The sequence below is a fragment of the Siphateles boraxobius genome, unplaced genomic scaffold, assembly GCF_051911475.1.
Source record: "Siphateles boraxobius isolate OS27281-9 unplaced genomic scaffold, OSU_SipBor_1 130, whole genome shotgun sequence".
NCBI classification, from domain to species: Eukaryota; Metazoa; Chordata; class Actinopteri; order Cypriniformes; family Leuciscidae; genus Siphateles; species Siphateles boraxobius.
Genome location: NW_027508734.1, coordinates 7008843 through 7033042, shown reverse-complemented (window position 1 = coordinate 7033042; position 24200 = coordinate 7008843). Strand labels below are relative to the sequence as shown.

The 24200-nt window shown below is 37.3% G+C and overlaps 3 non-coding genes across 3 annotated transcripts; all 3 read right to left on the bottom strand.

The window, feature by feature from the left end:
• Nucleotides 1-11250: 11250 nt before the first annotated feature.
• On the bottom strand, nt 11251-11414 carry LOC143737887 (U1 spliceosomal RNA). The gene has a single exon (XR_013203760.1). It is a non-coding gene; the product is annotated as a U1 spliceosomal RNA (small nuclear RNA).
• Nucleotides 11415-17731: 6317 nt separating this feature from the next.
• LOC143737896 (U2 spliceosomal RNA) lies at nt 17732-17922 on the bottom strand. Its single transcript, XR_013203769.1, has one exon. It is a non-coding gene; the product is annotated as a U2 spliceosomal RNA (small nuclear RNA).
• A 3342-nt stretch (nt 17923-21264) lies between these two features.
• LOC143737890 (U1 spliceosomal RNA) lies at nt 21265-21428 on the bottom strand. Its single transcript, XR_013203763.1, has one exon. It is a non-coding gene; the product is annotated as a U1 spliceosomal RNA (small nuclear RNA).
• Between the last annotated feature and the right edge of the window lie 2772 nt (nt 21429-24200).

Genomic DNA, 24200 nt, shown 5'->3' with positions numbered 1-24200 from the left:
TCTCTCTCTCACACACACACACACACACACACACACACACACACACACACACACACACACAGACACACACACAAACACACGACACCGCTCGAACCTTCCGAAAAATAAGCTTTCATAAAGTTCGGGGTTTAAGCGCATTACAAGGACAGTCGCGGGCTTCATTGCACAGGTTTTGCCGCTTTGATGTTACTCTTGCAGTGCGCGGTCTTGGCTGCCGGAATTTTCCTTACTAATGCTCCACAAAGGCATTATTTATGTCTTTTGGAATGCAGTTGGCTTATATATTAAAAATATGAAAATCACTGAGAAAGCTGCTTTCATTTTAAAATAGGCGCGCTTTGTGAAGAGCGCTCGTGCATGCGGCTGTGAGCGACTCATTGGGTAAATGTACTTGCATCTCAAAATGCTTTTGACGCGAAATTAATGTTAACATGGTCAGTTATATCTTAAACCAACAGGACAAACCACATTTACAATTTCAAAAGAGATATGTGCATTAGTGTGGATGCAGCTTATCGTATAGGGGGAAAATCACTCCAGCTCTTGAATAGAAAACGTTTCAGACAGCCTACTTTTAAATACTGAAGTAACTTTTTTTTGTTCCTCTTTATTTACTAGCTTTTATATGTTGAAGCTATATTATTTTATAGTCCATTTAAAATTCTTAACATGTAATTGGTTTAATTAAATGTGTGTATATATATATATATATATATATATATATATATATATATATATATATATATATATATATATATATATATATATTTAAAGTATGTATATTTACACATGTAATTATATTGAAGGGGGTGGATTGGAATCCACTGCTGCTTCAATGTATATGTAATGATTGATTATAATTAAGGTATTAATCAATATTTTTCCTTCTAAATATCAAATGAATTGAATGACTTCTCTGGAGATTTTACTTTATTTATATAAGTTACCAGTGTGATTACTGAAATGTTCTTTTCATGTATTCTTTAATGTCTGTATTTGATATCTGAATGCAGTGCTTGCTTATTTAACACAGCTTCCAGAAATGAAATAGGGACTTGTTTTGTGTTTGAGAAAGGTCTTCAATGTGTTTAAACATATAGGAGTCATTGAAGCCAATCGTTTAAGGGGCGGCCTACGAACTCCTGTGTGAGTATTGAAGCTGACTTCTGCTGATGAAACTGCAAACTATCTTCAGTAAATATTTTCTTTAATTTTTTATAATTCTGACTCTGGGTCTTCATTCTTCATATCTGGTTCTGGGTCTTTAACTGTACACCCCTTACAATATACATATTTTAAGTGTTATTAAGATTAATTAATAAGAAAAAAATTAGATCGGATCATGAGCTGCCTAAAGATTCCCATCCCTACTGTACAATGATTTATTGCTTGTCTTTGTCGACTAATACAGAAGGTAAAGAACTTAAAGTAATCGCATATTAAATCGCAATCGCAATATTGGTTAAAAAAATCGCAATTAGATTATTTTCCATAATCGTTCAGCCCTAATTTTGAAATGTAAAGTATCTATAGCAAAAGAAAAATCAATGCTTTAACACAAAACGAATGAAATATCTAGGCTATTTGTTATGCAGCAGTGTGCAGGCTTTTTTGTTTTATATACATGAGATAGGATACGATAAGCAAAAACAAGTACAAACACATGTTCAAAAAAAGAATACAATTAAACAAAGATACAAATTATATACACAGTGCTTTAATTTCAGGGAGGTCTAAAATTACTTTTCAGGTAGGCCTAAGTGTTTCTGTCTGAAAATAAATTTAATTTAGTAATCAAATGTAAAATAACACTGCATAGTTTATCATAGATAGATTAATGCTTATTAAAGTTTAAGTTATTAATTCAAGAGCTGTGGGTGATTTTCTCTGCCTTTTGTTGTTTGATTCGCATTAACGGCTCAATCGTCAGCAGGTTTATTAGACGCTGCCCCTTTAAGACCGATGGCAGATGTAATAGGTGAATGATGCACCATCATTTTCTCCCAACTATTTAAGTCCATTCATCGCTGTGAAGGGAAGGAAGTTGCGCTAGACAGAATGAGTTGTAATGGTTTCATCTCAAATATCTTTTTTTCTATTCTTTGAAAGCCGAAATCTAAAATAAAATTAGAATAATATCCCAGATCTAAAGTGTAACCCAGATCTAAAGTGTAAAAGTCCATCTAAGTCTAAAGTGTTTAGTTCTGTCCTCATTGTCACTCATTAAGCAGGGCTGTCATGCTTGAGCGCTGTGGCTCCGCGTGAGAGATCGCTCTCTCTCTCTTCTGGACTGCGAATAGCAAAATTGCATCACAGACAAATGGTTTAATATTATCATAAATAGAAATGGCTGAAATTCAGCTCCGGGGCCCGTTTAATACCGAGTTTCGGTACTCATCCCTAATCATTACCAAGCGCGAACAGTGAATGAAACGAAGCGAATGTACAAGCCATAGTGTGACATGCGTAATTTCACTTTGATCTATTTTTGTATGTAGCCTACTGTCAGGGTAGAGTGCTGGGATACAAACGCTATGCGTTTACTGTATAGGTTAGTTCGTTGACAGATTTATGTTGAAAAACTTTTTTTTTTTAAATATAGGCTTGTCAGTGATGCGTAACGGTATCTCAGTGTTCGGTACAACTATCGTGACTGAAACATGTCCTGTCATGTCAGTAATGATTCTAGCAGTAGGCTAGTTGAAGGATACCTAAGAATTTGTTGTACGTTTATGTTCAGAGCAGTACGAAAATGTTTTATGTTTAGCAAAAATAAAAAGCAAAAATCAGAGATCAGATAACATCAATTACAGTATTAATAGTCTTGAATCATGCATTTGCAAGATGTAAACAGTATTGTGCCGGTATTGTGTTACCGTTCATCTTCATTCAGTTATAACTGTTTAAGTAACTTAATCAGTAACATGCCGTAATGTACCCCGAGTGTAAACATTAGCCGCATTCATTGTGAAGCGTGCAAGCGATTTGCAAAGATTAATATGTATCGTAAAAGGTTAATAAAACGTTACATCACTTCTTCTGGAGGTGCAGCAGGAACACGAATAGTTGGTACCGATTCCTTTTTCAGGAGCAGCTTCTTAGCAAAACCAGCTTTATACAGACCCTCGTTTAAAAAGCAGTCTAGTGAGAAATGATTCGCGCAAACATGAACGCATTTACGTTGATCGTGGGGAATATTCCCATCGTAAACAAAACTCAGCCACTGCGCCTTCAGCAGTGCAAATTTAGGAACATCAAAATGATTTCTGTGTAAATTGCACCCAAGAACAGAACAACACAATCGCTTAGACGCCATTCTGCTCCAGTGTATCAACAATGACGGACTACGATGACAGCTCGCTCAGGGCGGGGCTGTGTTGAAACACTGCTGTCAATCAACAACCGTGGGAGGGGCGTCACGCGCTGTGTGACGTCACACGGTGAAACGGCTCGATTTGAGACGGGAATACATAAGGAGATTAAAACAAAAACACTGGATGGATTTTTATCATTATATGATTGTTGTGTACAAGCACTGCCAACACACATTGCAGTACAATCAACTTGTAAAAGTGCATGTACCATTATATGAAACCTTTAATTCATCTTTGTCATTAGGATACGTACCAAAAACTTTTAAGATGGATATGATTAAACTGCTTGTTAAAAAAACGAAACTTGATCCTACAGAATTAGTCAATTACAGGCCAATCTCGAATCTACCTTTTCTGTCAAAGATATTAGAAAAGGCAATATCCCCACAACTATGTTCTTTTTTAGAAAGAAATGGTATCTGCGAGGATTTTCAATCAGGATTTAGACCGTATCATAGCACTGAGACAGCTCTCATCAGAGTCACAAATGATTTACTCTTATCATCTGATCGTGGTTGATCTCTATTGTGATTCTAATGTTAAGTAAACTTGTTTTTTTATTTGTATGCTGTTCTTTTTTATACAATTTTGTTCTGCGGACGAAAAAATTAAACTATCCTGTTAATTCAGAATAGCAGAGATAGCCTATCCATTTAAAAAAATAATATAATCAAGTAGACTAGCCTAGGCCTATTTTATTTTGGTTTGCAGGCTAATAAAAGTTAGGCTAATCAGAAAAACAAATGGTAGAAGTAACTTTACCTGTTTCTGAATATGAATTTAAATGTTGCACATAATATATAGCCCTAATCAAAAAGCACAAATATGACCATTGTAATTCAAATTAAAATTTCGTTATATTGCAAAAGGATGAAGAAATTGTGTTGCTTTAAATAGGCTCTCTCATGCACACGAGTTAACAATGTTGGCAGCTCCGTTACAGTAGGCTATATTGGGAGCGTTATACTTTGCTTTAGATTAAAAAAATAAATAAACAAAAAACAAAAATACCAAAATATAATTTAATGACTTCTGTTTCTAAATTTCTAAGCAGTACATTATTTCGAAAGCGGCTTAAGGTGACCTTGCAAAAAGGAGGAAAAAAAAAGTTTTTTTGCTCATGCAGAACGAAACAATTCATTTTTAATTCCTAATTTTAGACATAACAAAAATATTATATTTTGAATACAAGTTTAAAAACAGCACTACACATTAGGAAATTAAACTTATCAAATCAGACGATACTGCCAAAAAAAAAAAAAAAAAGAAACATCAGACCTTATGAAAAACAAATAGGCAAGACACCTTGCTATAACATCAACATGCTTAATGAGAAACTGGACCGGAGTCACGCCTCTGGCAGGCTGAAGAAAGGAGTAGCATCTGCCTGCAGACACGGAGGCTGCATTTTCAGGACCCCACTTCTAGGACCGCATTTCTAGGACCCTAGGTTTTTAGTGACAACGCCACCTATCGAATTAGAGGACCAGCGAAGATGAATGACATTCAGAGTGTGAGTATCAAATGCGAATCAATTTTTATTTGTTTAACTTTAAAAACAATTGTGATGCATTTCATTGGAAAGTTAACGTTGCTAATGTGCTGGTGATTTGCTAAACAGTCTTGAATGCATAGCCATCATATATTAGCCTCTAATGCTGGAAAATGAATTGTTAGCACGTTCATTTAACGGAACTGTTGCATGATAAGCCTGTGTTGACTTATTTACAGCACAATAAACTGTAGCATGTTTGTTCTGAAAGCTTGTTTATTACTCATTGTTTTTCCATTTTAATTCAGTTAAAATAATCTTAATGTTTTCACTGTCACCTGCTCACAGTCAGCCTGTTTAACGTTACCCACAATACATGTTATGTGTACGTCTCTTCATTTTGACATGGTTTTATAAAGTTGGTTGAGACATATGACATTTTAATAGTCAGACATATCCGAGAGGCCATTATAATAATTGAAATCCCACGTGTTAGATTGTGTCATTTACTGTATACTGTACTCTATATGAAGTGCTATCAAGGACACAGCTCAAGGTAGGCAATAGAACGACAAAAGATAAATAAATAAATTGGTTAAGCACTAGGCTTAGGCCAAATTTATGTCTATTTATTTATATGAAATTAACTTAAAAATGTTTTTCAAGAAACGACATGAGTGTTTCTAGAACCTTTGTTCCGAGAACATCGAAATCATTTTTTTTTTCAAATCTTTGAACAGTATGCAATAATTGTATTATGAAAATTAATTGGTATGGAGATTGATATCATTATTTTTATCATTATCATTACTCTGTGGTAACTAAGATCTTTTAAATATGAAATTTAAAATTAGAGAGTAGAACATAGTCAACTAAATGGTCCTTATTTAAATCACTTCTCTTTCTCTCTCTTAGGAGTCAGTGATGATGTTGTCCATGTGTTTGTCCATCCATTGAAGTTCTGTCTATGTGGTTCACGTCATAATCAAATTTGTTTTTTTTGTGTGTTCAAGTTCAGTGGTTATATATTATTTTGTAAAATATTTTGTGTGTTCAATTTCAGTTTTTATATATTATTTTGTAAAATATTTTGTGTGTTCAATTTCAGTTATATATTATTTTGTAAAATATTTTGTGTGTTCAAGTTCAGGTGTTTTATATTATTTTGTAAAATACAAAATCTTAAATCTACCCCCAGAGTCATCCTTGTCTTCCCTCTGTACTTGAAAATGTGGTCCATAGTGACTGAAGACTATAAAATGATTCCTTGTTTATTTTACTTGAGTTATTATATGCTACTTAGACCCAATAATTTGTCAACATTCCTAGGAACCTGGTTTAATTGCAATAAAGAAAGTAGTATTTGGGTGTAATAAAACTTGAAAGAAAAAAAAACACTCTAATGTAGTTAAAACTGGGTGGAAATATTGCATTGGTGGCACGTTTTTCGGTCCTCAAAACTAGGGTCCTGGAAATGCGTTCCTGGGACTGCGGTTCTCCGACTCGGTAGGTGGCGCTGTCACAAAAAACTGGGGTCTTAGAAATGCGGTCCTAGAAGTGGGGTCCTGAAAATGCAGCCTCCGGGACTGCAGACAGATAATATTGGAAGAAAGGGAGTTGTCTCCGCTTTGGTGGAAAACCACACTTTGCCGTTTCTCCCAATCCACCCAGATCCAGGATCCTCCAAATCCTCCTCGCCTTCAGTGGAAGCTAGAGAGGATGATGAGGGTGCCACATCCAAATCAGGATCTGACTCTCCTGAGTCTGTGGTGTTAGAGGGAGAAGACAATACATCCTGCAGCTCGCTGGAGGGGTCAGGCTGCATAATTATCTCTAAAACTTCACTACAAGTCAAGCCCTTTCTCATGTTGCTTGCTGCTCTTCTCACCATCAAATGACCAGCAGGCTTGGATGCAAGTGTTTAAATCCACTTGCTTTGTTTTTGTTTAGTCTGCATTTCTCACCATCAAAAGGCACTTTTTTTTTTTTACTCCATGTAGTTCTGAGAGCTGAGGTGCATGTTTTGATTTTCTCTGACGCATCAAGGTGAGTTCTCACACACACTCTCTCTCTCACACACACACACACACACACACTATTCTGCCCTACAAAACAAAGAGGCAGTAACTGCATTTACAGTCAAACATGAGTTATCATTTTCATGAAATTCAAGGCATCCTTTGTTATGTGAATAAAAGAATAAGCTAATATAAAGTAACAAAATAGCCACATGTCCAATAATCTACCTACAACTACTTAGGCTGGATGACAGGGTAACTTTAAAGTCATTTTTCTCAGTTCTGCACTCTGCGTAGTTACTGTCTTTTTGCTTTGTAGGGCAGTATTATACTCCACAGAACTCCATGTAAAAGCCAGAAACTAAGCCTTTTTTTGCACAGGTCCATCTAAAGCAGGGTTCACCAACCCTGCTCCTGGAGAGCTACTGTCCTGCAGATTTTATCTCCAAACCCAATCAAACACACCTGGACCAGCTAATCAAGCTGTTCAGGGTTACTTGATAATTACATGCATGTGTGTTGGAACAGGGTTGGAACTGAAGTCTGCAGGACAGTAGCTCTCCAGGAGCAGGGTTGGTGATCCCTGATCTAAAGGGTTAATGGTGCCACCTGGTTATCAACAGTAAAAATTAAAAAATTTTACCTCTTCCCAACAGGGAAAACCACCTACAATCAAAAATGCATGATTATATGGTGTCATGGCTTTGCAATCAAAAAATGTGGTTATAATGGAAGGTAATGGGGCAAAAACAGCCACGAACAGTTAATGAGGGAGAAAAAGTTAAAATCTGATGCTGCACAAAAACTAACAATGCGTCAAAACCAATGTTGTTTCTAATCTTTGACATGCCCAAGAGTGTGATAAAAGGTAAAAAAAAATCCAGTCCACAATCACATTTTATATTGAAAATACGTCATTTTGTGTGTTTTTTCCCCGAATCAGTGACATCATTTAAGAATTTGGCAATTAAAGAGTTAAAATCCTGAATTTTTTAAAAACATTTAGTAGTTTTGATCAAGACTGAGGTTGATTAATAGATTTATGCAAAAAAAATTTTGAAAAAAATATTTATCTGATACATTTTTACAGCAGTTTAAAGTAGTGGCTGTTTTCAGCCACGAACATAACGAAAGGGTAGTGAATTTGAACAATGCACAAGGGTTAAGTTAAAAGACGTGTGTGTGTGTGTTTTATATCACTAGCGCAGTGTCCGTTCTCGGAGCATATAAGCTCTGCTCGCATGAGGCGTGCGCGCATCCGGCTCGCGCTGTTCTGTAGTTTATTAAAAGTTTATTAATTCTGAACGTGTTGCGTCTCGCCTGTCTATCTATATTGCACCAAATACGACACTGCACTCCCTTGAGAAGTCGTTTGGATGAATGGTTCTCGAAATAATCAAAATGCAAAGGACAGACAGACATAGGCTATAGAGATTCCGAAGCTTCGATGTTCATTACTACCGAAGCTTCGAGGCTCAAAAAAAATGGTATTCGGACCAGCCCTAGAATAAAGTGGGAATTTTCAAAGTTGAGGGATGGCTCTTTATAGAGAACTTAAATATAGTTGAGGAAAGTATATTTTAGCATAATCTTGACTAAAACAAACAGATGTCATTCAAATACACTTGAGTATCCATGCCATTCTTCAATCACATACATAGAACACTGCTTACTGCATGGCTATTGAGACCACACCCCCTACTGGCACTGTGCATGCCTCCATCACATGTACAGAAGCCCAAAGCACAAGACTATTGAAGGCACACATTTGAGCCTGTGGACTAAACAAAGTGAAGTAAGTTTTGATGATATTATGGGGAAATATATTTATTAAAATGTTTAAATTGCAAATATCACATACAAATGTTTTCATCTAGTAGCAATGCTGATAAGTTAGATGCTAAATAAGCTAGCATAATTTTATTTACCACATAAGGCAGATGCTAGCTACCTCATGTGGCTGTTTTTCTCTGCCTCCTGCAATATGTTTTCAAGATCATTCCAGTTGTTTAGCTAGCCTTACTATTTATGTATCTGTTCATGCCATTGCATTAGTATTATTACTAGGGTTGGGCCGATGGATATCATCGTCCATCGTGATGGCTGACAGACATGTTTAGCCGACATCGCAATGCCCCTCCCCCCCATGTTTCCATGGTGACACATCATGCTTGGCACGTGATTCACCACAGCCAAAATAGCGCTGTATGACAGATTTAGCGCTTTTATTTCTAAATATTAACAAACTTGCTTACCATGTCATAAACTATCTTCTATTCCGATTCTCAAATATTTGTGAGTTTTTTTTGTAGTTTAAAAAACCTTTAGTTATCTTGATCTTGATAATATTTAACCCAATATTCCTGTTTTTTGTTCTTCCATGAAACAAGTGATTGTTCAGTAGGGGTGTGCCATATCATACCGTCCACAATAATACCGGTATACATTTTTACATGATAAAAGTGTCATATCGCGATATCAATGATATAGCGACGCGATGATGTATGGCGCATTTACGTTCCCTAGCACGCACAACAACAACACCTGTCTGAGCGCGAGAGCAGCCTGTCAGCCTCCGATGACGATTTAGCAATTTCACAAACAGCTTGAGTGTTCAGCGGGGCTGCCGACGCGCGTCTTCTCTCGCGCGCGTTTAGGAGTCGGGACATGACTGAATGGTCCCTTGCACAATCGGGCCATCAGTGCATCGTAACTAAAGTTTATAATTTTCAAGTCTTCTTAATTCTTGTCAGTTTAAACATTCAAGCGGGTTTAAACTATCCAGTAAGCTACTCGCGCACTCTCTGAGAGAGTTGCACTGCGTGCATACATAGAGTACCTAGGCTACAGCTCGCGAGAAACTAAAGTTATTTTTCACGGATTATATCGCTTTAATGGGGGGAAAAACGCAAAATTGTGTAAAACTTCCGGTCTTGGTAAGTATACTCATAAACACAGTCGGTTATGTATAAAACGCATGTGACAGTGTGACAGACAGTAGCCTATAATGAAAACAGCAATGGATCCGTGCACTAGCTGTAAAAGTGACAGCAGCCATAGGCTATGCGTCTGTCATTAATGTTGTCGTCAAAACAACAAAAGATAGCTTTAATTGTAATGAATGAGAATTATTAGCCTATGTATTTAATTTAATCAGGAAACAGAACTAAAAGACTGTGTTATTTTACATTTGATTACTTTATTATGTTTCTGTAGTATTTCTGAATACTGGTGTTAGACCTACACGCATTTAACATTTAATTCAAAGATTGAAATCAAGCTTCCTTGTGTTGTGTAAACTCTTACAAAATTACCACATTGTAAAAACGCAATGAGTGAGCAAAAATTTAGGCGAGATAAACATAATAAGAAAATTTTCAACAACAACAAAAAAAAAGTCTATATCGTCATAAATATCATTATCGCAAATATTCTTGAAATATCGTGATAGAATTTTGAGGCTATATCGCCCACCCCTATTGTTCAGTAAAATAATTAAAACTTGTTCTGTTCCACTTACAAATAAATCTGTTGAAAACATTTTGCATGTATGTTTTCTTATGACTTCGGTTTATATTTATGCTTGAATATGATACAATGATCGATTACATTACAATGAATTCCCAGTTAGTTCCCCTAAATTCCCATTAATTCCCATGGAAAGTTTCTAATGTGGAATATTTCCAAAATTCCCCAGCTTAACTTCCCATGGAAATTTACCAGAAATTTTTCCGAGGGGCGGGATAAACAGTTGTCTTTCAAATTCCCTCTGCACGCAATAGGACAGCGCTACAACCAACCACAGCAACGGACGGCTGTGCCTGAGTGAGTCCCATGCGTTTTTCCACCAGCGGAGCTAGTTGATAGGCCTATATTAAACTTTTGCCGTATCCGGTCGTCAAAACTCCGAACACATCTACATTATTTTAAGAATGACTTAAGTGACGTTCTCTTAACTCCAAGTCATCCAGAGTCGCGGTCAAAGTTGATTCGAAAGACTGCTGTTCGCCAGCAGCATCTTCTTTGTTTTCAAGTGGCAGATCACCTATGGAAATCATGATTTCACCCATGTAAGTCATGTTAAGCCCGCCCACCAACCCTATACACGCTGTGATTGGCCTGACCAGAGTTTGGTTTTTCCAGCTCGAATGCCAACGGAGAGTTGCTAGACCACACTTTGCTGCAAAATACTTTATGCTGCGTCTAGATTTCTAGGCTAGAGCATAAGTGCAAAGGAATTGTGATGTCAGAAGTGATTTGAAAGTTTATGTGCAACACAACACTCTACCCACAAAACAACCTCTTGCACACACACAGAGAAATATCATGATGTTGTGATGTCAATTCTTTCTTTGAACCAGTAAACCAGGGGAGAGCGCGAACGCAGTCCCCCACTACCAGAAATTATGCAGTCGAGATTCCCACATTTGGGGAATTCGCAGGGGTCAGCACAACCGGAGTGCAATGGCTGAGCCTCGCCCTGGGTGAACCACCTTCATGATCATGGTGTCTCCCCTGCCAGGTAAGTATGAGTTGTACACGTTCCCTGTAGGGGCACCACTGAAGGCAACATCATTCTCAACCACGGTGAGGCGTTAGTACGAAGTCCATTTAATTCAAAACAACCGATCCGGTTTCCAAAGTGACTTTCAATAAAAGTCTGTTTAATCCGCAAACATATTTGCAACGTCTCCAGGGAGCTATTTTGAGAAGGACCTGAATGCAGCCTGGGAAAGGGGGCGGGGCTACACGTGTCACTCCACCCCATACTTACTCTGATTGGCTCAGCCCTCTTTCTTAGGCATACATAGGAAATGCGTTCGAATGGCACCCAGTTTTGATTGCCTTTTTTTGTATTTAAACCACAAAAATAACCTAATCCCAATATCATTTTGTGGAATAGATACATTGATGTGTTTTTTACTTTGGTTAGGCTACCATTCTTCATGCATTTTTAGGGTTTCATTATTATTATTTTTTACTTTCAACATGGAAGAAATTAATTTCCTGGATATACAAAAAAAAATGTAACTTCATTTTTATACACAAAGCCAACAGCTAGAAATATACTGTTACATGGCAATAGTTTTCAGCCTGTTTCTTTAAAAAGAAGTTTCCTTATAAGTCAACACACAAGAATAAAAAGCATTTGTGAGGATAGTGATGAATATGAGACAAAAAAAACATCAAATTATAATTAATTTTAAAGAGAGAAATTATAAGGAAAAGTTGCTCTCACAAGCAGAACAAAAGGAACAAGATAGAAATCGTGAAGATTGTCTACATTCCAATGAATTTAAGAAGATATCATAAAGGTCAGGTCGTGTACAACATATGCACCAAAAAAATTCAATATAAATAAGGCGGTGAAAAAATACTGACATAATCTGCAGGATGACCCGTCTCTAAAATATAAATTTAAAGATCGTTCACTTATTGCTTACAAAAGAGCAAGAAATATCAGGGACAAACTAGTTAGAGCCTGTGTTGCCCAAAGAAGTCTTTAACCAAGAAAAAAAACTAAATGTGGCAATTGCATTTACTGCCAATATACCAAAAAATTAAAAGTTATGACCATCCGATCTATAAAAACAATATAAATATTACAAGCTTCTTTTATGTCGGAGAAACATCTCATCATTTAAGGGATTGTATCACTGAACACAGGATTTCGATTAAAAGAGTTATTTTTTACTATATTTGTTTTTTGTGTACATGTATGATGTTGTAGTTGATTAGAACTTTATGGCCTGATATGTGATCACTCACTTGACGTGATTGGTGATTGGTTATTTCTTAAGTTTGAATTTTGTCTTTGTTTGTATTTGTGCAACTGTAATCTTTTAGGACTGATGAAGGCCTGTGCACGAAACACGATGGCAAAATAAAGAGCAAATATCTTTTCAGCTCCATTTATGACTATTTTGATCTCTCCATTTTGCAAGTGTTGCTGGTATTGTTCCAAAAATTATCATTAAATAACTCAAAATTATGTATAAACTGGATTTAAGTGAGCACTCAGATGAAAGCATAAACGGGTAGCATGACATTTGAAACTATTTTCTCTCCCTGTATACGAGATGCCATACAATAATAAACTGAACCGGGATCAACAACAGTGCTTTTAAGGTATACTATATTAGTTTAAAATAAAAGCATTACAGTATATTAAATGACAGTATACAAGTGGCTCATAAATTACAAATATAAAAAGGATAATAAAGTAATTGGAAAATGGAATTAGTAAAACAGCTATCAGCGTTTTTGCAATCAGATATTGTAGGTCCTTTTCTCACTGAGTGAATTCAAGAAAGAAGGGTTAAATCTGTTACAGCGAAAGACAAAAGTCCTAAAGATGTCAGAGGTGACAATGAAAAAACTACCGAAGCACCAGACCAGAGCATTCATTTTACTGTTCTGTTAAAGGGGTAGTTCACCTAAAAAATGAAAGTTATGTCATTAATTACCCTCATGTCTTTCAAAACCCGTAAGACTTCCGTTCATCTTCGGAAATCAAATGAAGATCTTGTTGATGAATTGTGAATAAAATATTTGATATAAGATATGCGAATAAAATATTTGATATAAGATATGCGAATAAGTCTAAATTCAATCTGTTCATCATATAAAAAAATTGAGAAATGATATGAATGAGAATATTTGGACTAAACCGTTCAATTCATATGGATTAGTTTTACGATTATCTTTATGAACTTTTTGAAATGTCAAAGTGGTAGTTACATAAAGACATAAAGCTCTTAGATTTCATCAAAAAGATCTTCATTTGTGTTTCGAAGATGAACGAAAGTCTCACAGGATTTGAACGACATGAGGGTGAGTAATGACAGAATTTTATATTTTTTGGGTGAATTAACCCTTTAAGTCTAAATTAATATGTACTAGTCTGATTTTTGTGAAGTCAGACTCACAGTTCTTTATGAAGTGATTGTAGCTCAGCTTTGTCCATCATCATATACATTCACCAAATTGAACTACAACTGATCTGGGCATTGTGTGCATGACTTAAGTAACTTTAAATAATAATGAAAATGTTATTGATAAAACCTGAACTTCCCAACAAACAAACATGACAAATTTTTGGGTGAACTTTTCCAGAAGCACGTCTCTTCCTGGTTGCTCACTGTCACACACCCACTGAAAAAAGCATAATCTATTTCGAGCAAATCTTGAAGTCTCTGATTGTAAAACTACACGTTTAGCAGACACATTATTCAAAACCACTAACAGGCACGGCACAATAAGGCGACAGTATCTTGCGAGGTGATATAATACAACATTATTCAAAGATATTCAAGATAGATATAGAAAGAACCAGCGTGTGACATCGTGAAACGTTTAGGAAACAGTGAATCATGTATATAATTGATTCAACTGATATGAAGATTTGTTTCTACTAGTGATGTTACGTTCGTGAACGAATTGTTCTTTTTGAACAAATCTTTTAGGTGAACGAATCATTCTCGTTCACGTTATCCATTGACTCATATTTCTCGTTCACTGAAATTCCTCCCTCCACCACTGCGCGCCGCTATTGCGCGCATGCGCAGCTCAATGAACCGTGTAGCTCTGTGGACCGTTTCATCTGTCAAAGACAAAGAGTGACTAAACCTCGAGCCAATAGCCTTCGAGTATGATACGAGGACGGAGCATGTGATTTGTTGAATCTAGTGAACGAATATGCCCTTTATTGAGTTGCTTTGAGTTTGAACGAGTCAAATGAACTGTTACATTGATCTCGTTCGTGAATGAAAGAACCAGTTGTTCGAACGTCAAGATAATAATGACGACGAAGTTAACAGTGCAAACTGATGGTTTAATTTAATAAAAGACAGCTTAAAATTTTCGTTTTTACTAAAATCTACAAACTACATCAGGTAATCTGCTAACTTCAAAATGAGTGGCACCACAAAGAGAAGTGTATTATGGAATTATTTTAATGAGGTGTCTCCAACACAGGCTTTGTGTACAATTTGTAAAACACAGTTGTCCTTTAAAGGAGGATCTACAGCTAACCTTAACAGGCATCTAAAGGTAAAGCATCCAACTGTGCAGCTGACACAAAGGGAAACTGAACAAGCTGAGGATCCTGGAACATCCATCAGTACCAGTACTGCTCAACCTCCTCCTACCTCATCTGCCACTACCAGCACACCTCATACAACTGTCCCACACAGACGACAGGCAGGACAGACCACCCTAACACATTTTGTGGCTCGGCCAATTGACCCACTAAGACAAAAGAAAGTGGATGAGGACCTGGCAAGGATGATTGCATTGGATCTACAACCTTTTTCCATTGTGGAGGACAGTGGTTTTAAAGCATTTACAAAGGCCTTAAACCCCTCCTATATATTGCCCAGCAGGCAGACCCTGTCAAAAACAATCATTCCAGAAATGTTTTCAAAGGTTCGTGAACAAATTATGGACAAAGTTGGCAAGGCATCGGCTGTCTGCCTCACAACCGACTGCTGGACATCTAGGGCCACATGTGGTTTCATGTCAGTTACATGCCACTTCATTGACAATTTTAAAATGGAGACATATCTGTTAGATTGTTTTGAATTTACTGAAAGACACACTGTAGATAATCTGGCCGACAATCTTTTAAGAATTGCCAGAGAGTGGAACATAACGGACAAAATAGTAGCTTGTGTCTCTGACAATGCTCACAACATAACCCTAGCCATTCACAAAACCTCATGGAAGCATCTGCCATGTTTTGCCCACACAATTAATTTGATTGTGAGGGGTGGACTCCATGTAATCCAAAATACACTGTATAAGGTTAAAGCAATTGTGGAGTACATGCACCGAAGCACAGTGGCAGCTGAAAAACTCAAGGCAACTCAGCAGCAGATGGGCTTGCCAGAGTTAAAACTGAAACAGGACTGCCCAACACGATGGAACTCCACATTTTATATGTTACAGAGATTTCTTGATAACAAGGATGCCATCATCACCACACTTGCACTAGTAAATTCTCAACTGGAAACTCTGACACAGGATGAGTGGAAAGAAATGGAAGAGGTCTGTGAGGTTTTAAAACCATTTGAAGAAGTCACAAATTTAATTTAATAATTTAATTTAATTTGACTCTTATTAGCATAACATTAAAAAAAAACTATGTTTTGCAAGCAGCTTTTGCAGACTGTAAAATGTAAAGATAAATTATAAGTGGCATTGTTATTGTCACAGTAATGGAGGGAAATTAATATTATTCATTAATGATTATTATACTGTATTTATTCAATTCAAATGTTGTTTTTGCTCCCTATAGCTATGTGACTGCCTCAAAGGTGATCCTGCTTTCACGAAGTATCCAAAAAATAAGCACAAGATACCTGAGATCGGGAGGGTTCAGAAAACCTATAATGGACATGCTTGAAGCAATTACCAAAGATATGGCTACCAGGTTCCACAAAGTGGAATTTCACCATCTGCTCTCAGAAGCGTCTGCACTGGACCCGAGATTTAAAAAAAATGCCTTTTCAGATGATCATGCAGCAAATGAAGCCATCCAGAGACTCAAAAATGCCGCTGGGAGAGTGAGATCTTCCTCAGCACATCAACCAGAGCAGCAACAGGCAGCAGCAGCAGCAGCAGCACCGCAAGAAACACTTAGTGTGGGGTGATTTCGATGAACAAGTTGCAGGTCTTGTAACAAAAAATTATATTTGCACTACTGTGTTTTAGCTTGATTTAACTTTACACTACTTTTACCTGTTTTTATATTTTATACTGTTTAAAAAAAAGAACTTTTGTAGTTTTGCACTACCTGTTTTGTATTATACATTGCACTTTACCTGACTATTTATATAGTATATAGTGTAAGCACTGGCGTTTTGTGTGCATTTTGTATTGTTTATTTTTATTATTGTTGTTTTATGTTTCAACAGTTTTATACTTTAAAAAATAAATATATATGTTTGAGTCATGTCATGCACTTTTGTTCGTTTAAAAACTGTAAAACATAAAAAAAAATTAGAGTATTGATTATTTGCGTCACGTCATTCCATCTCATTTGCGTCACGTGACTCACGTCAGCTAATAGCATTTCAGCTCGGGCTTAGAAGGGGCATGTAATTGGTTGGATCTACTATGCTGAATGAATATCATATTGCTCTGTTTTGAGTCTGAACGAGAGAGAGATCTCCCGTTCGTGAACGAATTGAACGAACTGGTTGCTATACCCAGTTCGTGTACCAGGTCGGCCATTCTGTCAATCTAGTTCATCAATCAGCAGAAAGTGAATGCAAAGCGCAGGTATCCGTACTGTGCACGCGCAATTCATATCTAACATACAGAACATAACTCCTCGTTTAACTCGTTCTGACCAAACAATAAAATGTTAACTAGCCTGCCTAGTATGCAAACATATTAAAAAACACTTGTGATTTGGTCATCCGAAAAGAGTGTAATTTAAAAGATAAAAGAGTGTAAAGACTTTGATCGCTTATTTAGACTTATTTTATCCATTTAATGACTAGGGCACCATTTTTAATGAAGTCAAATCAGTTTTTATTTTGTAACAAGTAAATCCGTTAGTTGAAAAACACATTTTGCCGCACTTGCTGCTGACGTATTTGTGTAATATGGAAAAAAAACTGAACGAATCAGTGAACGAATCCTTTTGGTGATCGAACTAAATATGAACGAGTCTCTGGAAAAAATCAAAATGTCCACCACTAGCTTCTACCCCTTCTATCAAGTAATACATAGAAATCACAAATAACCCATAATCCAAATTACACATGTTCACAAGTACTGCACCCACAAACACGCTGACATGAAAATGCACCATGTATAATCTATTTTTTCACCGTGATAGGGGGTGCACCGTTCCCGGAAGTACTGCAATACCGGGTCGATGCGTGGAGTGGACGGAGCAAGCCCCTATTCCATCTCCCTGATCCAAAAATCAATTTAATATATGGTGCCCGGGTAGGGCACGTATCAGATATTAAACTGATAAGAACAGATACTACACTTGATCTTAGCCAAAAGGCCGAGAAGCGATACCCACAAATGGTCACCAGTAGCAACTGCATTCTTTGAAACAGCAAACATGAGGACGGTAGATATTTATTTATTTAAATTCTAAACGCCTTTGTGTCCAAAATTTAAAAGATTACATAGTTATTATATAAACACTCGCTAATATCACGTAGTTACAAAATAATGATAGTTTCTTCAACAAGTAGAGGACGAGCAGACATGCTAATGAGGTACTAGTTCTCCAATCAGAAACCTGGATACTTGAGCGCTTCAATAATGGATAATTCCCGGAGTTTTTTTAATCAAATGATTCGCAAACGTATCAAATGGAGATGAAAATAGCTTAACTTAAGACATGACAGCAGAGGTAAAATTCCCAGAATCTATAACGTTCATGTAAAATATTGCCTGCGGTTAGGGTCTGCCCCCCAGTGGACAAATTAAGAAGTGCAACTGCCTCCCCAACAGCTCCACATTGACACGCAGGCCTGCCAGCCAACACTATGAAACTCAAAAACATGTAAATAATAACATTGCTAATACTTTAATAGGGAAATACCTTTGTACACAACACAATAACTAACTAAATAAGAACAGACATCCGAATCAGTGACATCATTTAAGAATTTGGCAATTAAAGAGTTAAAATCCTGATTTTTTTTTAAAAACATTTAGTAGTTTTGATCAAAACTGAGGTTGATTAATAGATTTATGCAAAAAAAATTGGAAAAAATATTTATCTGATACATTTTTACAGCAGTTTAAAGTAGTGGCTGTTTTCATAACGAAAGGGTAGTGAATTTGAACAATGCACAAGGGTTAAGTCAAAAGACGTGTGTGTGTTTTATATCACTAGCGCAGTGTCCGTTCTCGGAGCATATAAGCCCTGCATGCGTGAGGCGCGCCGCTTCTTTATTTAAATCTACCCTACTTTGTCAGTAATTTGTTAGTGAGAAAAATATTAGACTACCTTATTAAAAATATTGCTTAAGTTAAAAGACCTGTGTGTGTGTGTGTGTGTTATATCACTAGCGCAGTGTCCGTTCTCGGAGCATATAAGCCCTGCATGCGTGAGGCGCGCCGCTTCTTTATTTAAATCTACCCTACTTTGTCAGTAATTTGTTACTGAGAAAAGTATCAGACTACCTTATTAAAAATATTGCTTAAGTTAAAAGACCTGTGTGTGTTTTATATCACTAGTGCAGTGTCCATTCTCGGAGCATATAAGCTCTGCTCGCATGAGGCGTGCACGCATCCGGCTCGCGCTGTTCTGTAGTTTATGAAAAGTTTATTAATTCTGAGCGTGTTGCGTCTCGCCTGTCTATCTATATTGCACCAAATACGACACTGCACTCCCTTGAGAAGTCGTTTGGATGAATGGTTCTCGAAATAATCAAAATGCAACGGACAGACAGACGTAGGCTATAGAGATTCCGAAGCTTCGATGTTCATTACTACCGAAGCTTCGAAGCTCAAAAAAATGGTATTCGGACCAGCCCTAGAATAAAGTGGGAATTTTCAAAGTTGAGGGATGGCTCTTTATAGGGAACTTAAATATAGTTGAGGAAAGTATATTTTAGCATAATCTTGACTAAAACAAACAGATGTCATTCAAATACACTTGAGTATCCATGCCATTCTTCAATCACATGCACATAGAACACTGCTTACTGCATGGCTATTGAGACCACACCCCCTACTGGCACTGTGCATGCCTCCATCACATGTACAGAAGCCCAAAGCACAAGACTATTGAAGGCACACATTTGAGCCAGTGGATTAAACAAAGTGAAGTAAGTTTTGATGATATTATGGGGAAATATATTTATTAAAATGTTTAAATTGCAAATATCACATACAAATGTTTTCATCTAGTAGCAATGCTGATAAGTTAGATGCTAAAGACGTGCTAGCTACCTCATGTGGCTGTTTTTCTCTGCCTCCTGCAATATGTTTTCAAGATCATTCCAGTTGTTTAGCTAGCCTTACTATTTATGTATCTGTTCATGCCATTGCATTAGTATTCTTACTAGGGTTGGGCCGATGGACGATATCATCGTCCATCGTGATGGTTGACAGACATGTTTAGCCGACATCGCAATGCCCCCCCCCCCATGTTTCCATGGTGACACGTCATGCTTGGCACGTGATTCACCACAGCCAAAATAGCGCTGTATGACAGATTTAGCGCTTTTATTTCTAAATATTATCAAACTTGCTTATCATGTCATAAACTATCTTCTATTCCGATTCTCAAATATGTGTGAGTTTTGTTTTGTAGTTTAAAAAACCTTAAGTTATCTTGATCTTGATAATATTTAACCCAATATTCCTGTTTTTTGTTCTTCCATGAAACAAGTGATTGTTCAGTAAAATAATTAAAACTTGTTCTGTTCCACTTACAAATAAATCTGTTGAAAACATTTTGCATGGATGTTTTCTTATGACTTCGGTTTATATTTATGCTTGAATATGATACAATGATCGATTGCATTACAATGAATTCCCAGTTAGTTCCCCTAAATTCCCATGGAAAGTTTCTAATGTGGAATAATTCCAAAATTCCCCAGCTTAACTTCCCATGGAAATTTACCAGAAATTTTTCGCCCCTTTGCAACCCTACTTAAAAGTGTACTAAGCTGTTCATAAGTAGCCTGGCAAGCCAGACCTATCAAGATGTTAGGTCTGGGAACTCACAATTGGCATACCTCAATCCGAGGGGCGGGATAAACAGTTGTCTTTCAAATCCCCTCTGCACGCAATTGGACAGCGCTACAACCAACCACAGCAACGGACGGCTGTGGCTGAGTGAGTCCCATGCGTTTTTCCACCAGCGGAGCTAGTTGATAACTAGGCCTATATTAAACTTTTGCCGTATCCGGTCGTCAAAAATCCGAACACATCTACATTATTTTAAGAATGACTTCAGTGACGTTCTCTTAACTCCAAGTCATCCAGAGTCGCGGTCAACGTTGATTCGAAAGACTGCTGTTCGCCAGCAGCATCTTCTTTGTTTTCAAGTAGCAGATCACCTATGGAAATCATGATTTCACCTATGTAAGTCATGTTAAGCCCGCCCACCAACCCTATACACGCTGTGATTGGCCTGACCAGAGTTTGGTTTTTCCAGCTCGAATGCCAACGGAGAGTTGCTAGACCACACTTTGCTGCAAAACATTTTTTGCTGCCGCTAGGGTGCGTCTAGATTTCTAGGCTAGTGCATAAGCGCAAAGGAATTGTGATCTCAGAAATGATTTGAAAGTTTATGTGCAACACAACGCTCTACCCACTGAACAACCTCTTGCACACACACAGAAAAATATCATGGTATTATGATGTCAATTCTTTCTTTGAACCAGTAAATCAGGGGAGAGCGCGAACGCAGTCCCCCACTACCAGAAATTATGCAGTCGAGATTCCCACATTTGGGGAATTCGCAGGGGTCAGCACAACCAGAGTGCAATGGCTGAGCCTCGCCCTGGGTGAACCACCTTCATGATCATGGTGTCTCCCCTGCCAGGTAAGTATGAGTTGTACACGTTCCCTGTAGGGGAACGACTGAAGGCAACATCATTCTCAACCACGGTGAGGCGTTAGTACGAAGTCCATTTAATTCAAAGCAACCGATCCGGTTTCCAAAGTGACTTTCAATAAAAGTCTGTTTAATCAGCAAACATATTTGCAACGTCTCCAGGGAGCTATTTTGAGAAGGACCTGAATGCAGCATGGGAAAGGGGGCGGAGCTACACCTGTCACTCCACCGCATACTTACTCTGATTGGCTCAGCCCTCTTTCTTAGGTATACATAGGAAATGCGTTCGAATGGCACCCAGTTTTGATTGCCTTTTTTGTATTTAAACCACAAAAATAACCTAATCCCAATATCATTTTGTGCAATAAATACATTGATGTGTTTTTTACTTTGGTTAGGCTACCATTCTTCATGCATTTTCTAGGGTTTCATTATTATTATTTTTTACTTTCAACATGGAAGAAATTAATTTCCTGGATATACAAAAAAAAAAAAATGTAACTTCATTTTTATACACAAAGCCAACAGCTAGAAATATACTGTTACATGGCAATAGTTTTCAGCCTGTTTCTTTAAAAAGAAGTTTCCTTATAAGTCAACACACAAGAATAAAAAGTATTTGTGAGGATAGTGATGAATATGAGACAAAAAAACATCAAATTATAATTAATTTTAAAGAGCAGCTCAATGAACCGTGTAGCTCTGTGGACCGTTTCATCTGTCAAAGACAAAGAGTGACTAAACCTCGAGCCAATAGCCTTCGAGTATGATACGAGGACGGAGCATGTGATTTGTTGAATCTAGTGAACGAATACGCCCTTTATTGAGTTGCTTTGAGTTTGAACGAGTCAAATGAACTGTTACATTGATCTCGTTCGTGAATGAAAGAACCAGTTGTTCGAACGTCAAGATAATAATGACGACGAAGTTAACAGTGCAAACTGATGGTTTAATTTAATAAAAGACAGCTTAAAATTTTCGTTTTTACTAAAATCTACAAACTACATCAGGTAATCTGCTAACTTCAAAATGAGTGGCACCAGAAAGAGAAGTGTATTATGGAATTATTTTAATGAGGTGTCTCCAACACAGGCTTTATGTACAATTTGTAAAACACAGTTGTCCTTTAAAGGAGGATCTACAGCTAACCTTAACAGGCATCTAAAGGTAAAGCATCCAACTGTGCAGCTGACACAAAGGGAAACTGAACAAGCTGAGGATCCTGGAACATCCATCAGTACCAGTACTGCTCAACCTCCTCCTACCTCATCTGCCACTACCAGCACACCTCATACAACTGTCCCACACAGACGACAGGCAGGACAGACCACCCTAACACATTTTGTGGCTCGGCCAATTGACCCACTAAGACAAAAGAAAGTGGATGAGGACCTGGCAAGGATGATTGCATTGGATCTACAACCTTTTTCCATTGTGGAGGACAGTGGTTTTAAAGCATTTACAAAGGCCTTAAACCCCTCCTATATATTGCCCAGCAGGCAGACCCTGTCAAAAACAATCATTCCAGAAATGTTTTCAAAGGTTCGTGAACAAATTATGGACAAAGTTGGCAAGGCATCGGCTGTCTGCCTCACAACCGACTGCTGGACATCTAGGGCCACATGTGGTTTCATGTCAGTTACATGCCACTTCATTGACAATTTTAAAATGGAGACATATCTGTTAGATTGTTTTGAATTTACTGAAAGACACACTGTAGATAATCTGGCCGACAATCTTTTAAGAATTGCCAGAGAGTGGAACATAACGGACAAAATAGTAGCTTGTGTCTCTGACAATGCTCACAACATAACCCTAGCCATTCACAAAACCTCATGGAAGCATCTGCCATGTTTTGCCCACACAATTAATTTGATTGTGAGGGGTGGACTCCATGTAATCCAAAATACACTGTATAAGGTTAAAGCAATTGTGGAGTACATGCACCGAAGCACAGTGGCAGCTGAAAAACTCAAGGCAACTCAGCAGCAGATGGGCTTGCCAGAGTTAAAACTGAAACAGGACTGCCCAACACGATGGAACTCCACATTTTATATGTTACAGAGATTTCTTGATAACAAGGATGCCATCATCACCACACTTGCACTAGTAAATTCTCAACTGGAAACTCTGACACAGGATGAGTGGAAAGAAATGGAAGAGGTCTGTAAGGTTTTAAAACCATTTGAAGAAGTCACAAATTTAATTTAATAATTTAATTTAATTTGACTCTTATTAGCATAACATTAAAAAAAAACTATGTTTTGCAAGCAGCTTTTGCAGACTGTAAAATGTAAAGATAAATTATAAGTGGCATTGTTATTGTCACAGTAATGGAGGGAAATTAATATTATTCATTAATGATTATTATACTGTATTTATTCAATTCAAATGTTGTTTTTGCTCCCTATAGCTATGTGACTGCCTCAAAGGTGATCCTGCTTTCACGAAGTATCCAAAAAATAAGCACAAGATACCTGAGATCGGGAGGGTTCAGAAAACCTATAATGGACATGCTTGAAGCAATTACCAAAGATATGGCTACCAGGTTCCACAAAGTGGAATTTCACCATCTGCTCTCAGAAGCGTCTGCACTGGACCCGAGATTTTAAAAAAATGCCTTTTCAGATGATCATGCAGCAAATGAAGCCATCCAGAGACTCAAAAATGCCGCTGGGAGAGTGAGATCTTCCTCAGCACATCAACCAGAGCAGCAACAGGCAGCAGCAGCAGCAGCAGCACCGCAAGAAACACTTAGTGTGGGGTGA